The 11,904-nt window shown below is 43.7% G+C and overlaps 1 protein-coding gene across 7 annotated transcripts in view; it reads left to right on the top strand.

Annotated features, from left to right (window-relative positions):
• LOC111867153 overlaps nucleotides 1-11,904 on the top strand; it is a 79,597-nt gene that overhangs the window by 12,999 nt on the left and 54,694 nt on the right. Inside the window, exon 1 of one of the 7 annotated variants that reach the window (XM_033752571.1) lies at nucleotides 10,253-11,628. The exons of 5 other annotated variants lie outside the window; for them this stretch is intronic. The gene's annotated coding sequence lies outside the window, so the exon portion shown is untranslated. Of the gene's footprint in view, nucleotides 1-10,252; nucleotides 11,629-11,904 lie in introns of those variants that run through there. One more of the 7 variants, XM_023856739.2, reaches the window with a different exon arrangement.

The raw sequence follows: 11,904 nt of genomic DNA, 5'->3' as shown, positions 1-11,904 counted from the left end.
ACTAAGTTTAACTTTCCAATAACTTATAATTGCTGTGTTAAAGTGCTGCGTCTTTAAAATCAAAATATTAATTAGTGTTGGAAGTAGTGTTTAGAATTGAGAGATTCATACATTTTTATTTATCAAATTACATACTTTACATACATAATTATTTGGCGTGCGTATGTGATAATAAGTGTTTCGCCGGCAAGTTGACATCCTTCTGCTTCTTCCCCTACTCAGCTGACTTCTATGGTGAGTTACAATGCATAAATATTTTTCTCACTGTCGTTTTTCCAAACCAACATCATTAAAATAAATTTAATAATACAATAATCAATTTTACGCTGAATAACCTAAGTTTTTGGTGATCAGCATGGGATATGTCAATGAAAATTAGCACAAATTAATTTAATGATGTTGGTCTGAGGAAACTACAAAATGCTACAAGATTTCATTAGTCCAGTGATTGATAACTAATTTAATTGTAATTTTTGTTTTTCAACATGCCACACCGTATACATAAGTGTACTAATACTTTTTATGATTATGCTATAATTAATTACTAATATTACGTTAGCTTAATGCATGAACTTCAACAAAACTGGAAAGGTATTTACGAGTAAATTTGTTGGGACTGGGCCCTCGTTTTATAAAAAAAGAACTTACTGGGCCGCGGTCTCATAAACGTTGAGAAGCACTGGTCCAGAAGTAAACACAAAGAAAACTAAGTATACGTGTATGTTGCTGTCTCGTCACCAGAATGCAGGCTAAAATCATGACATAAAGATAACAAGAGATGTTTCGAAATTGTGGCACAGTTCGGATATTTGGGAACGACGATAAGAAATGAAAACCTGATTCAGGAGGAAATTAAGAGGAGACTGAACTCGGGTAATGCTTGCTACCATTCGGTCCAGAACCTTTTGTCTTCTCGTTTGCTGTCTGAGGAACAGAGACTGAGGGTGTCTGAGAACAGGGGCTGGGGAGAATATATGGACCGAAGAGAGATGAAGTGACAGGAGATTGGAGAAAACTGCATAATGAGGAGCTTCATGACTTGTACTCTTCATGAAGTGTAATTAGAATGATCGCGTGAAGGAGGATGAGAGGGGCAGGGCATGTAATACTAATGGGGACGAAGAAGAATGAATATAGGATACTGGTGGGAAAGCCGGAAGGAAAGAGACCACAAGGTAGACCAAGATGTAGGTGGGTGGATAATGTTAAAATAGATCTTAGACAGATAGAATGGGGTGGTATGGATTGGATCGATCTGGCTCAGGATAGGAACAAATGGAGTGCTCTTGTGAACGCGGTAATGAACCTCCTGGTTCCATAAAACCCTAGGAAATTCTTGAGTAGCTGCACATTGATCATCTTCTCAAGAAGGGCTCAGCTCCATGACATTAGTCTGCGTGGTGGCTCTCATTGCCTAACACCGCAGAACGAGTAATCCAGCCATAGAAGTGGATGCGAAGGGGTAGAGTAAGGGGAAGTTGAGGAAGCGAAGGGGTAGAGTAAGGGGAAGCTGAGGAAGCGAAGGAAATCAAAATGGAGGATGATCCGTGAGAAGTCATCAGGTGGAGGGAGGCATTCTTGGTGAGAACATTACGATTATCAAAACATTTCTAATTAATAATCAGTTCAGTTTCGGTTGAAATCGGACAACAATAATGAGCACTTCGTGTGAAGACCTACATGCACATCTGTGAGAATTTCGAGCTTAACTCGCCCATAATTCGCTAAATGTTTATCGAATCGAAAGATATAGAGAAATCCGAAACCACACACTTTTATGTCCAGTACACTCTTCCCGCAAGTCTTACGGATTTCCATATAATTAAATAAAATTGACTGAGCCAGCTAGAATTGCCACGCGATGCATAGAAATGCCCATAGCTTCGCAATTCAATTTGAAAGCATCATAAACTGTGCATGGTGGTCTAGTGGTCAGAGTTCCTGGCTACAGACCCAGAGGTCCCGGCTTCGTTTCCCGACGATATCAGATTTTTTTGAGAAGTAGTGGGTCTGGAACGGGGTCAATTCAGCCTCGTGAGGGTAACTGAGCACCTATTTCAAGGAAATAGCGGCTCCGGTCTAGAAAATCGAGATTAACAGCCGCGGGGATCCGTTGCGCTGACCACGTGACACCCTCTATCCTTTAAATTCGGCACTAACTTCGCCGACAAGCAGCGGTCGCTCGGTCGGTATCGTTTGCTTACGGACTAAAACCACGGAGTTAAGTTAGTTATGGGTCCAAGGTAGCTCAGTCGGTATAGCGACGAAGCTACGGCTTAAAAAACCGATGAGTCTCAGTTCGATTTCCGGTAGGGGCAAGAAATGATTCTTTTCCCCATAACGTCCAGAACAGCTGCGGTGCCCACCCAACCTCCTGTAAAGTTGGTTCCGGAGGTAAATCGGCAGAGGCGTGGAGCTGAGCACCCCTCTTCATTGTGTACCGAAGTTGAGAAAGCTCTAAGTCTTCATGGCGTGGTTCTTAATTAATTAAGCCCAGTGATGAATTTACCTCTTTCTTTTTTTCTTGGCACTACATCCCCAGTGGGCCTAGGCCTATCTCCATGAACTTCTCCGTTCACTTAGGTTTTTCTAAATCTCATACATTCGGTAGGACTCCTTTGGCGGGTGATCAGCTCGTCGCAAGGCCTCTACCTGTACACAAACACAGAAAAACGCACACAAACATCCATGCCCTGAGTGGGATTCGAACCCACGATCCCGGCTTCCGAGCGAGCGAAGACAGTGCACGCCTTAGACCGCTCGGCTACCGTGACCGGCTGAATTTAGAGACGCGGAAGTGAAAACTGATTCACCAGCGCCCGTTAGGAACGTACGTCGTCACAAAGTGTCTGCATGAATTGCTAATGAATGACAATTTGGGGCAACTGCATTTCATGGTCAGATCACGTGTCAGGACAGTGAGAATCGCCTCTTATTCATGTCAAGAGTTCACAATGAAGTTTCAGAAAGCGTGCCTAGCATACGGTCCTGCATCTTGTAATCGGAGGTGGTTAGAATTTCATACGGCGAATGGACGATCATCTGACGTGTACATTAAAATTTCTATAAAGAATAGCAACAGGCGTGACCAGAGTGGTTTGAACGGCTGTTGTACTGCGATGTGGAAAGCAAATGGAAAAACTACCACATTATCACTTTTCCTGGATAGTCTCTTTCCAAAAACAGAAGATCGCATTAAGTGGAGAAACTGTTATGGAAGAGGCAGTGGACCTGTCGTCTGACAGATTACTAATGAAAAAATGAAAGAATATAAGGATAAGAGATTTTTCTCTACTCCACAGCGTCCAGACCGGCTCTGTGGCCCACTCAGCCTCATATACAATCAGTGTCGAGAGCTCTTTCCCCCGGGTTAAAGCAGCCGGGTGGTGAAGCTGGCTACTCATTTTCTTCTGGTGTCTAGGCCATTAATGATGGATCTATACCTCCACTCTCACATACGTCTTCATAGCCTATTTCTTTATTAAATAAACACAAAGACATCTTTACCTTTGCCTTAATTATGATGCTGTTGGCAGCTCCGGCTGTAACTGTAATGATAGGATATAGTCGTGAATTATGAACTGGAAAGAATTTGAAAGGAAGAGGACGTGACTTCATTTGAGGAACTACCCCGATACTTGCTTGGAGGTACCGAGAAAATCCACGAGAAACCTCATTGAGGATAATCGGTCTCCAGGCTGAAATTTGAACAAAGAAGGTCCTGAATACGAAGCAGGGATATTATCCATTCGACCTTGAAGTTCGGTCGTAATAGTACACTATTCTTTTTCATCCCAGTGCAGAGGTCGAGAATGAGTGAAGATTTTTCTCAATTTCCCAGAAAATCTTCATAGCGTAATACTGAATGACCTAGCTGAAGTAAAGTTGTTCCTATGCCTAATTAATTAAGCACCACACCAAGGGGACGCTGGAGTTATGTCTATGCTATTTCTTTGTCACTAGATGGAGGTGAGTCCCTGTCGCTTTTTTTTTTTTTTACTGCCTCTACAGTCCCTTTGTGCCCTGCCCTCTGATTGTCAGTTTCCTGATCATTTTACAGAAGTTGGGTCTCCTTGGACGAGTGATCCGCCCGTCGCAAGGCCTCTACATAAACACAGGCAACACAAACACAGAATAAACACATTCACACACCAAACATCCATGCCTTGTATGGGATTCGAACCCACGATCCTGGCTTCCGAGAGAGCGAAGACACTATATGCTTTAGACCGCTCATCTACAGTGACCGGCCCCTGCGGCTTTACCATCGGGGAAAGATGCCCCGGTACCCACTAGCTGGTCCCCAGAGCCAGTCTGAACTCTATGGAAAATCGAAATCCGACTTCCTCGTCCAGCCCGTAGCCTATTCACTACACTGACTGAGCTATACCGCACACAGCTGTGGAAAGCTTCTGAACCATTAAGATTCTATGTCATACGAGAGGAATATTAGTTAAATAACGACGTCATAATGCGCATTATTTAGGCCTGGCCTACTCAGACGTAAACATTGCGTCAGCATTTACGAAGGAATGCCCAGAATGCTACAATCATGCATGCGTTGTTGGCAGGACTGAACTCACAGCCTTTTTGTTGAGCCATTATTGTACAATCCTTTCAGTAGGATGATAGATTGATGAAGTGGAATGGATTTTGAAGGAAGCGGTCGTAACCTGATTGAGGAAAGTGTACTATTGTAGCAGTTGCTGAAAGGACTGAACGAAACCCACGGAAACCTCAGCCAGGATATCCGATGTCCCGGGTCGAGATCCGAACCTAGACCCTTCCAAATATATGTCTAGAACATGTAGCATTGTTACAGTCTATCCTAGGGAGATACCGCTGTTTCTACTTTTCGTCTTGTAGTTGTTTGCACCAGCACCTGCATTTCAAGTCTTGGTGGTGTTCCAAAGTGGGATAGAAATATTTACACTGAGTTGTCTGCAGCCAAGTCTTCCTATCCACGATTTCTGCCTCGCGAGGCGTCGCCTAATTTCAGCGTCCAAGAGAAATTAACCATCTTAAAGAAACAGGATGGGAGAGTGTAGATTGGATTCATCTGGGTGAGGATAGGGACCAGTGGCGGGATCCTGTCAACATGGTATTGAAGATATTGGGAATTTCTTGAATAGCTGAGTATCTATAGGTTTCTCAAAATGGATTAAACTCCATGAAATTAGTTAATTAGAGAAATTAACCCTAGTGGTCACTATACTTACTCGTACCATCTGCTTTAAGAACAAATAGTTCTGCGATTTCCTCACGCAATGCATTTATGTGTTCCGCATCATTATCACATTAAACAAAGTTTGTTTCCCTAAACAGCATTAACCGGTAGAGCTTTGTAAGTGTTTCCTGCGAGGTACGGACTGTGATTTTAACTCCATATTTCAGAGAATAGTTGCCGTTGTAGCATAAGATACGTAAAATAGGCATGATCAGCTTTGCAAAACCTGCACTGACAGAGGACTTGTATATAGTGCACAAGGAAGAATTTTCAATAACACGCTATATGTGCAATACGTACACTTGACGAAGGCCAAGCATGTTCATAAGAGAAACCCCCATTCTCTCGTCAGAGAGGATGTTACATGAGGACTATGACCGCAAGGGTTCAGTTGCAAAAAAGAGGTCTCTGGTCGTGATCCTCAAGGGGTTGGCGCCAAGACAAATTGACTGGCGGTAAACCGCCAGTCGTAAAGTAACTCCGACTCTGTGACTAAAGTAACTAGACAACTTCTTGTGAATTATTTGGTAAGGTGAAATTCTCGCTGAGCTCCCTTGGGTCGTGGATGTAAGGCTCCACGCATTCATAACATCGGAAGTTGGACGTGAATGGTGAGGTTAAAGCTGCTGCCATGTAACTCCCGGCGAGATAAAAGAAATTCAGGTACTCACTGGGTATAGGGGTTGGGGAAATGGGAGGCCTTGTGACTGGCAGGAGCGTGATGACGTAGCTAACAAGTTTGGAATGTCCGCTAAGCTTTGTAATTGTAGGGAGTTCCCTAACGTTAATTACCTCACCTTAGGTCACTGCTCCTGGCAAAAAATATTATTGTTAACATTTTTTTATTGCTAGTGAGGTGGGACTAAGTCCCCTGTACTGCGGCCACTTCTGGCCTATTGTACAAGCCCCAGATGATAGGTGAGGGTGATTATGGAGCAGTTGGTGGAATGAAGATTAGCAGGGGAAACCGAAGTACTCGGAGAAAACCTGCCCCAGCGCCACTTTGTTCACCACAAATCTCACTTGACCAGACCCGGGGTCGAACCCGGACCTCCGCGGTGGGAAGCCAGCGAGTAACCGCTTGAGCTATGGCGCGGCGGTCACAGTAGCCTCGTGGTCTAAGGCTTCGTCCGCTGGAACACTGGGTGCGTAGGTTAGAATCCCACTCTAGTCATGGCTGTGTGCGTTAATTCTGTGTTTGTGCTGTTCTTTGTGTAGGTAGCGGCCTTGCGACGGGCTGATCCCCCGTCCAAGGAGTCCTACCGACCAGGACCCAAGAAAGGGCTGTAGAGCAATTGATGAATGAATGAATGTTATATTGCATGTCCCTCTAATGCATCGTCTTAGATTTTGCTAGTGTAACACCATCTAGGAGTTAGTAGAACATGTATCCATTATTATGAATGAAAGAAGGGATACGGCGACGATAAACTGTGTCTGAGACATCTCTGAGCTTGCGTCATCATCACACAGTGATGCTGAACACGTCAGCATTAGAAAGTTTAGATTTTACTTTCAGCACACCATGGGAAACAAAATCATCATATCGGACCTCTGTTTGAACACGTAGGAACTTTCCTGTCGTAAATTTGGCTGCTCAGGAGATGACGTACTCTCAGATATGTTCGAGAGACGCGGTACAGGGTGCTTCATTCGGAGAGTTCGAATTAACAAATACAAATCACGCAATAATTTACAGATGAAAACGAAACTTGACGAGTACATACCTAAATAGACATGGACAAAATTGGTTTACAGAAGATGCTGAAAGTGGTGTTCCTTCACCTGGAGACATAGACCGTCACGACGCTCAATTTTCCCTAATATTTGTTTTTTCCATCACGGCAGGAAGGGTTGTAGTAGTTTCATTTGTAACGGAAATGGCGCGAATCGGGGCAGTGTTTTGAAAGTGCGCANCTTCCCCACCTACCGGAGGCATTGGAAACTACTTGGGCGGGAAACTTTTTACCTAATAATTTTGCTCAGAGGTCTCTTAGAGACATGAGGATCTTTTACGTGCCGTAAATCTACGACACGGGACCCACGGCTTAAAGTCTCTCCCGGAGGACTTGTTCCCTGAATTTTTCCGCCCTTAAAAATTCGACGACCTCCGCTGAGTTTGAACCCGCGTATCTTGAGTCATGAGGTGGGAACGTTACCCCTAGACTACGGTGGCCGCTTTTGTGTTGAGTAACTTCGCCGACAAGCGGCGGTCGCTCGGTCGATATGGTTCGCTTGCGGACTACAGGCACGGAGTTTTGTTATAATTATTAGTTCTATGTTTCCTCCGAGTGAATCACCCTGTAGTCGCATACCTTTATGAAACTTTATTTCAGTGTGTTGAAATATCGTCTCCAAAGCCCAGAAATACTTTCACCGTGACTTACACCTCAGAGGCTGACGAGGTAGTCATTCGAAATGAAAACCGCTAACAGGATATTTATGGATGCGGTTGTTCATACATAGGCACTGTGGAGGAACCAGTCTACTTATCCGACGCAAGGGTATTGCAGTGTGAAAATACTCTCACATTGAGTATAAACGTCTATTCTGGCACGAGGAACGCTTAACCGAGATATTGAAATTAACTCTTGTCAGAACTAAATAGGTTAAACGTACCCAGTTTCGTGGCATACTTTACTTCCAAGTACGACAACGTAAACGCCGAGAAATTAGGCATGTGTTCCGCAGTTAAATTTAATGGTTCTCCACAGATAGCCCCATTATGATTAAGCGGGCTGGCCCAGTGGTAACACTCAAGGGAAGTATTCGGAAGGCATTTGGTTCGAATTTCGGCCACGACATCGCATATTCTCACTACGGGTTTCAGTGGTTTTCTTCAGTCCCTGAAGTTAAATTCTGGCATAGTGCAAGGATGAGGTGACGGCCGTTTCCTTCCAAATCTTACGGTTTAAGAATATTTTCACTGATCGCCCTAGAGTATTGTCGCGTAGTACTGTATATGTGTGACTGTAGACGGGGTTTGGATTGGGAAACAGATTTATTGAACACATACAGGTCGTAACTACAAATAACTGTAACACTATAGCTCTTTCCACACTTTACAGTTCACTAGAGTACACACTTTAGTGTTCTCACTCTGTTACTAGACGTTTCCTGGTAACGTCTCCAACAGTGGCTATTCCTCAGTCTCCTCCTCAAGTCCACTCTTCACAGACTCCTGTACAGAACTGACTAAGCTCTAACCTTATCTCTTGCTTATACCATCTCGGCAGGGACCTCACAGAAAAAAACAGCTGTCGTGTGTGTTGCTGCGGCAAACGGGTTTACCAAGCCGTTGCTCAGAAACGGCCCTGTCGCGGTCGTTACATGGCAGCGGCTCTACGTGCTACAGCAGCGTTTCTAAAACTTTTTTGAAGTGGGGACCACTTTTATAAGTCAGAACAGTTCTGCGGACCACCTTACTCTTGTTCCCTTCGAAAGCAAATTTATCATTTTTAGCATATTTTATTACTAGTATACTTACATTAAATATAATTAATTAAAATTCATTTAATTCAATTAATTTTATATTGGTATTACGTAATTAAGTTAATAGAAGAGAATTCATATTCGTTTTTTAATAATTCAAGGCTATTAGAATTTGGATAACCTTAAACTTATTAGCTAAAGAAAATAAATAAATTTTTGTAGTCACATTAATGAGATGGGTGAGCCTGCCGCTTGTTGCACAGTTGTTCTATATTTGGATGTAGCTGGGAAGCTTAAGTCGGAGATCGTCACATATATCGAGTCGATTTCGGTACTTTGTTTTTATTTGAGTTAGTGATGAAAACCATTTCTCACACAGATACGTAGAAGTGAAGAGGCGATTGCCATGCGTAATTTCCTAACTCTGAGATTTCCAGCTATAGTGTGATACACAATTCATTTGAATTTTATTTTTTCTTCTGTCTTTTTTGAAGGACCACAAGGGCACACCTCGAGGACCACTTGTGGTCCGCGGACCATAGTTTGATAAACGCTGTGCTACAGTATTCAGGACAGAAGAATGTTTTTTTAAAAACATTTTTTGTATTCATATTTGATACATTTCCTTCTTTTGTAATGTTTATTTTTAAAAATTTGGAGGGGGCAAATGCTTGGCTTGCCGGTCACGGTAGCCGAGTGGTCTAAGGCGTGTACTGTCTTCGCTCGCTCGGAAGCCGGGATCGTGGGTTCGAATTCCACTCTGGGCATGGATGTTTAGTTTGTGTGTGTGTTTTTCTGTGTTTGTGTACAGGTAGAGGCCTGGCGACGAGCTGATCACCCGCCCATGGAGTCCTACCGTATGTCTAAGATCTAGAAACACCGATGTGAACGGCGAAGTTCATGGAGGTAGGCCTAGGCCCACTGGGGCTGTAGTGCCAGGGGAAAAAAAATGCTTGGCTTCCCCTCCCCGCGCCGGCATTCTTAAGTACAGAGTGAATCGTATAGAACCGGCCCGATGAATGTGCTAATAATTCCGCAGGTGATGCATATAACCGCTCACAATTACGACATAATAATCCGTGGGCCGTGCTGAGTCGAATGGTGTGCGCATGATCCGGCAAGTGGCAGCCCTTATGCTGCAAGGTCAAGGACAATGCCGAAACGTGTCTGCAGTGCGCAGGCGACAGTCATGGAGTACACTGTTGAACAGCGAGTATTTCTAGTGCCTACTTGAAAACGGCGGACACTTTCAACACCTGCTCTGATCACGGCACACAATCCAAGATAAGATATGTGTAAATTACTTTCATATCTGTATGGTATATTTTATATTACACCTCATTTCGTCGGGCCGGTTCTATATGAATCACCCTGTATAATATACGTAGATACGTGTATCTCATATCGAATGTTAGTTACGTAAGCCAATAACAAAGAGATTCCAGTCGTCGTGTTTTTTTTTTTTACCGAATTCAGTACTTCGACACGAAAGAAACTGCGCTGGCACACATTAGCACGGCTATGTACGTCATTAGCAGTCAGTTTGTAAGAATGCCACATACACAGTGCGGGTTTCGGGCGCGCTCTATTCCTTGCGACACGTTTGCCTTGCAGTTAGACCTACGCAGTAGCAAGCGCTGCCTCAGTTGACGTGCTTGTACGTGACTGTGCATGTAGTGTCAGCGGTCAGGCCCCTGAAGTAGGCGAGACCAGACCTTTACCATGTTCGTGTGTTCTACGTAGGTCTGGGGTTGTGTAACCAGTGTGTGGGTTCTGTTTATTTAATGATGGGAGTTGCGATCGCTCAGTCGATTTAGCGGCTAGTCTACGGATTTGTCGGCAGAAGAATCCGTGTTCGATTCCCGGCAGGAGCAGAAGCTTTTCTCCACAACTTCCAGGCCGGTTCTGGGGAAGCCCATCTCTTCAATGCGTACCGCGGGGTCATCACCCGTGAATAAAGCGGCCAGGGCGTTAAACTGACCAGTGATCTCCATATAGTGTTGAGATTAAGAATTTATGTAACTATACCTCCACTCCTCCGTACGTCTTCGTAGCGTGGTGCTTACAGTTTAATGATACGGTCAGTAGGTCAGATTATGTGACGTGGAATGGTTGGATGAATTGGGAAGAGTGTGGAGGGAAGCGGTCATTGCTTATTTCAAGTACTACCCCAGTGTTCGCCCGGAGGGGTTGTGGAATGCCACTAAAAACGTCAGTCAGAATAACCAGTGTCCAGGCCGAGATTCGACCCAGGCACGTCCTGAATGAAAGTATCACCGTTACCGGTAGATCAACCTGCATATAGCTTTCGGCAGCCTTCGTGCGAGAAACTGCTGTTCACTTAGTGAATAAGAGTTTATTCGCATTACATAATGAGCAGTGTACATCCATACAGCGTGTATTCATATAGACAAGGACGATAAAGGGAACTGAGCCTATTACAATTGTGACTATACTTTTTGTAAACAGCATACCCACTTTAATAAAAAAACAGAGCTCATTCTGTACACGGTATCGAAAAAATGTAAATGTGTTGTGCTCTTCTGTTAACAATAATTTTAGTAGTTGATATAATGCCAGTAAATAACCTTGAAGATTTTGCATATTTGAAGGAGGTCGAAGTGTGAGTCGACATTGGCTCTCTCTGCAGCGACAGACTAGTTACACGCCGCTGTGGATATTTTTATTTTCTGTGTTCTAATTTCAAAGGATGGCCCAAAGCGTTCTCAAGGTTCCGTTACGGACTGTGTACCGTACATTTAGCGTACTGCGATAGAAGTCAAAACAGACTGTGAGCTAGTGCTACGCGGACTCTAGTGGTGGACTAGCGTGAATCTAGTCAACGTAAATATACAATTATTGTTGGCAGTTGCTGTATCACGTGTGTTGTGTGTGTTACAATACTTAAAGCAGAACTGGGAATACCAACACAATGTACGGAAATATCCTCACTGTGTGGAAGATTACCGGTAAAGTTACTTACTTATTTCATAATAGAATTACGTATTAACTAGCTGGGTCCCACATCGAATACTGTGCTATATTATGTACTTCGCATTCTGTCCAAATACTACAAAACACATTATTTCTTGAGCCAAATTGCTCGGTAAGAATGTGACTTTGGTGTGACGTGTAGCTCTAATGGGGCGAGAAACACTTAAACAAGTGCAAAATATTGTTAGAAGCGTGGGATTTTTCCAGGGTTCTTTCGGGGGGGGGTTATAGCCAGAAAATTTTATCTCATA

Source organism: Cryptotermes secundus, unplaced genomic scaffold (genome assembly GCF_002891405.2).
Source record: "Cryptotermes secundus unplaced genomic scaffold, Csec_1.0 scaffold448, whole genome shotgun sequence".
Lineage (NCBI taxonomy): Eukaryota > Metazoa > Arthropoda > Insecta > Blattodea > Kalotermitidae > Cryptotermes > Cryptotermes secundus.
This window is presented reverse-complemented; position numbering and strand designations above follow the sequence as displayed.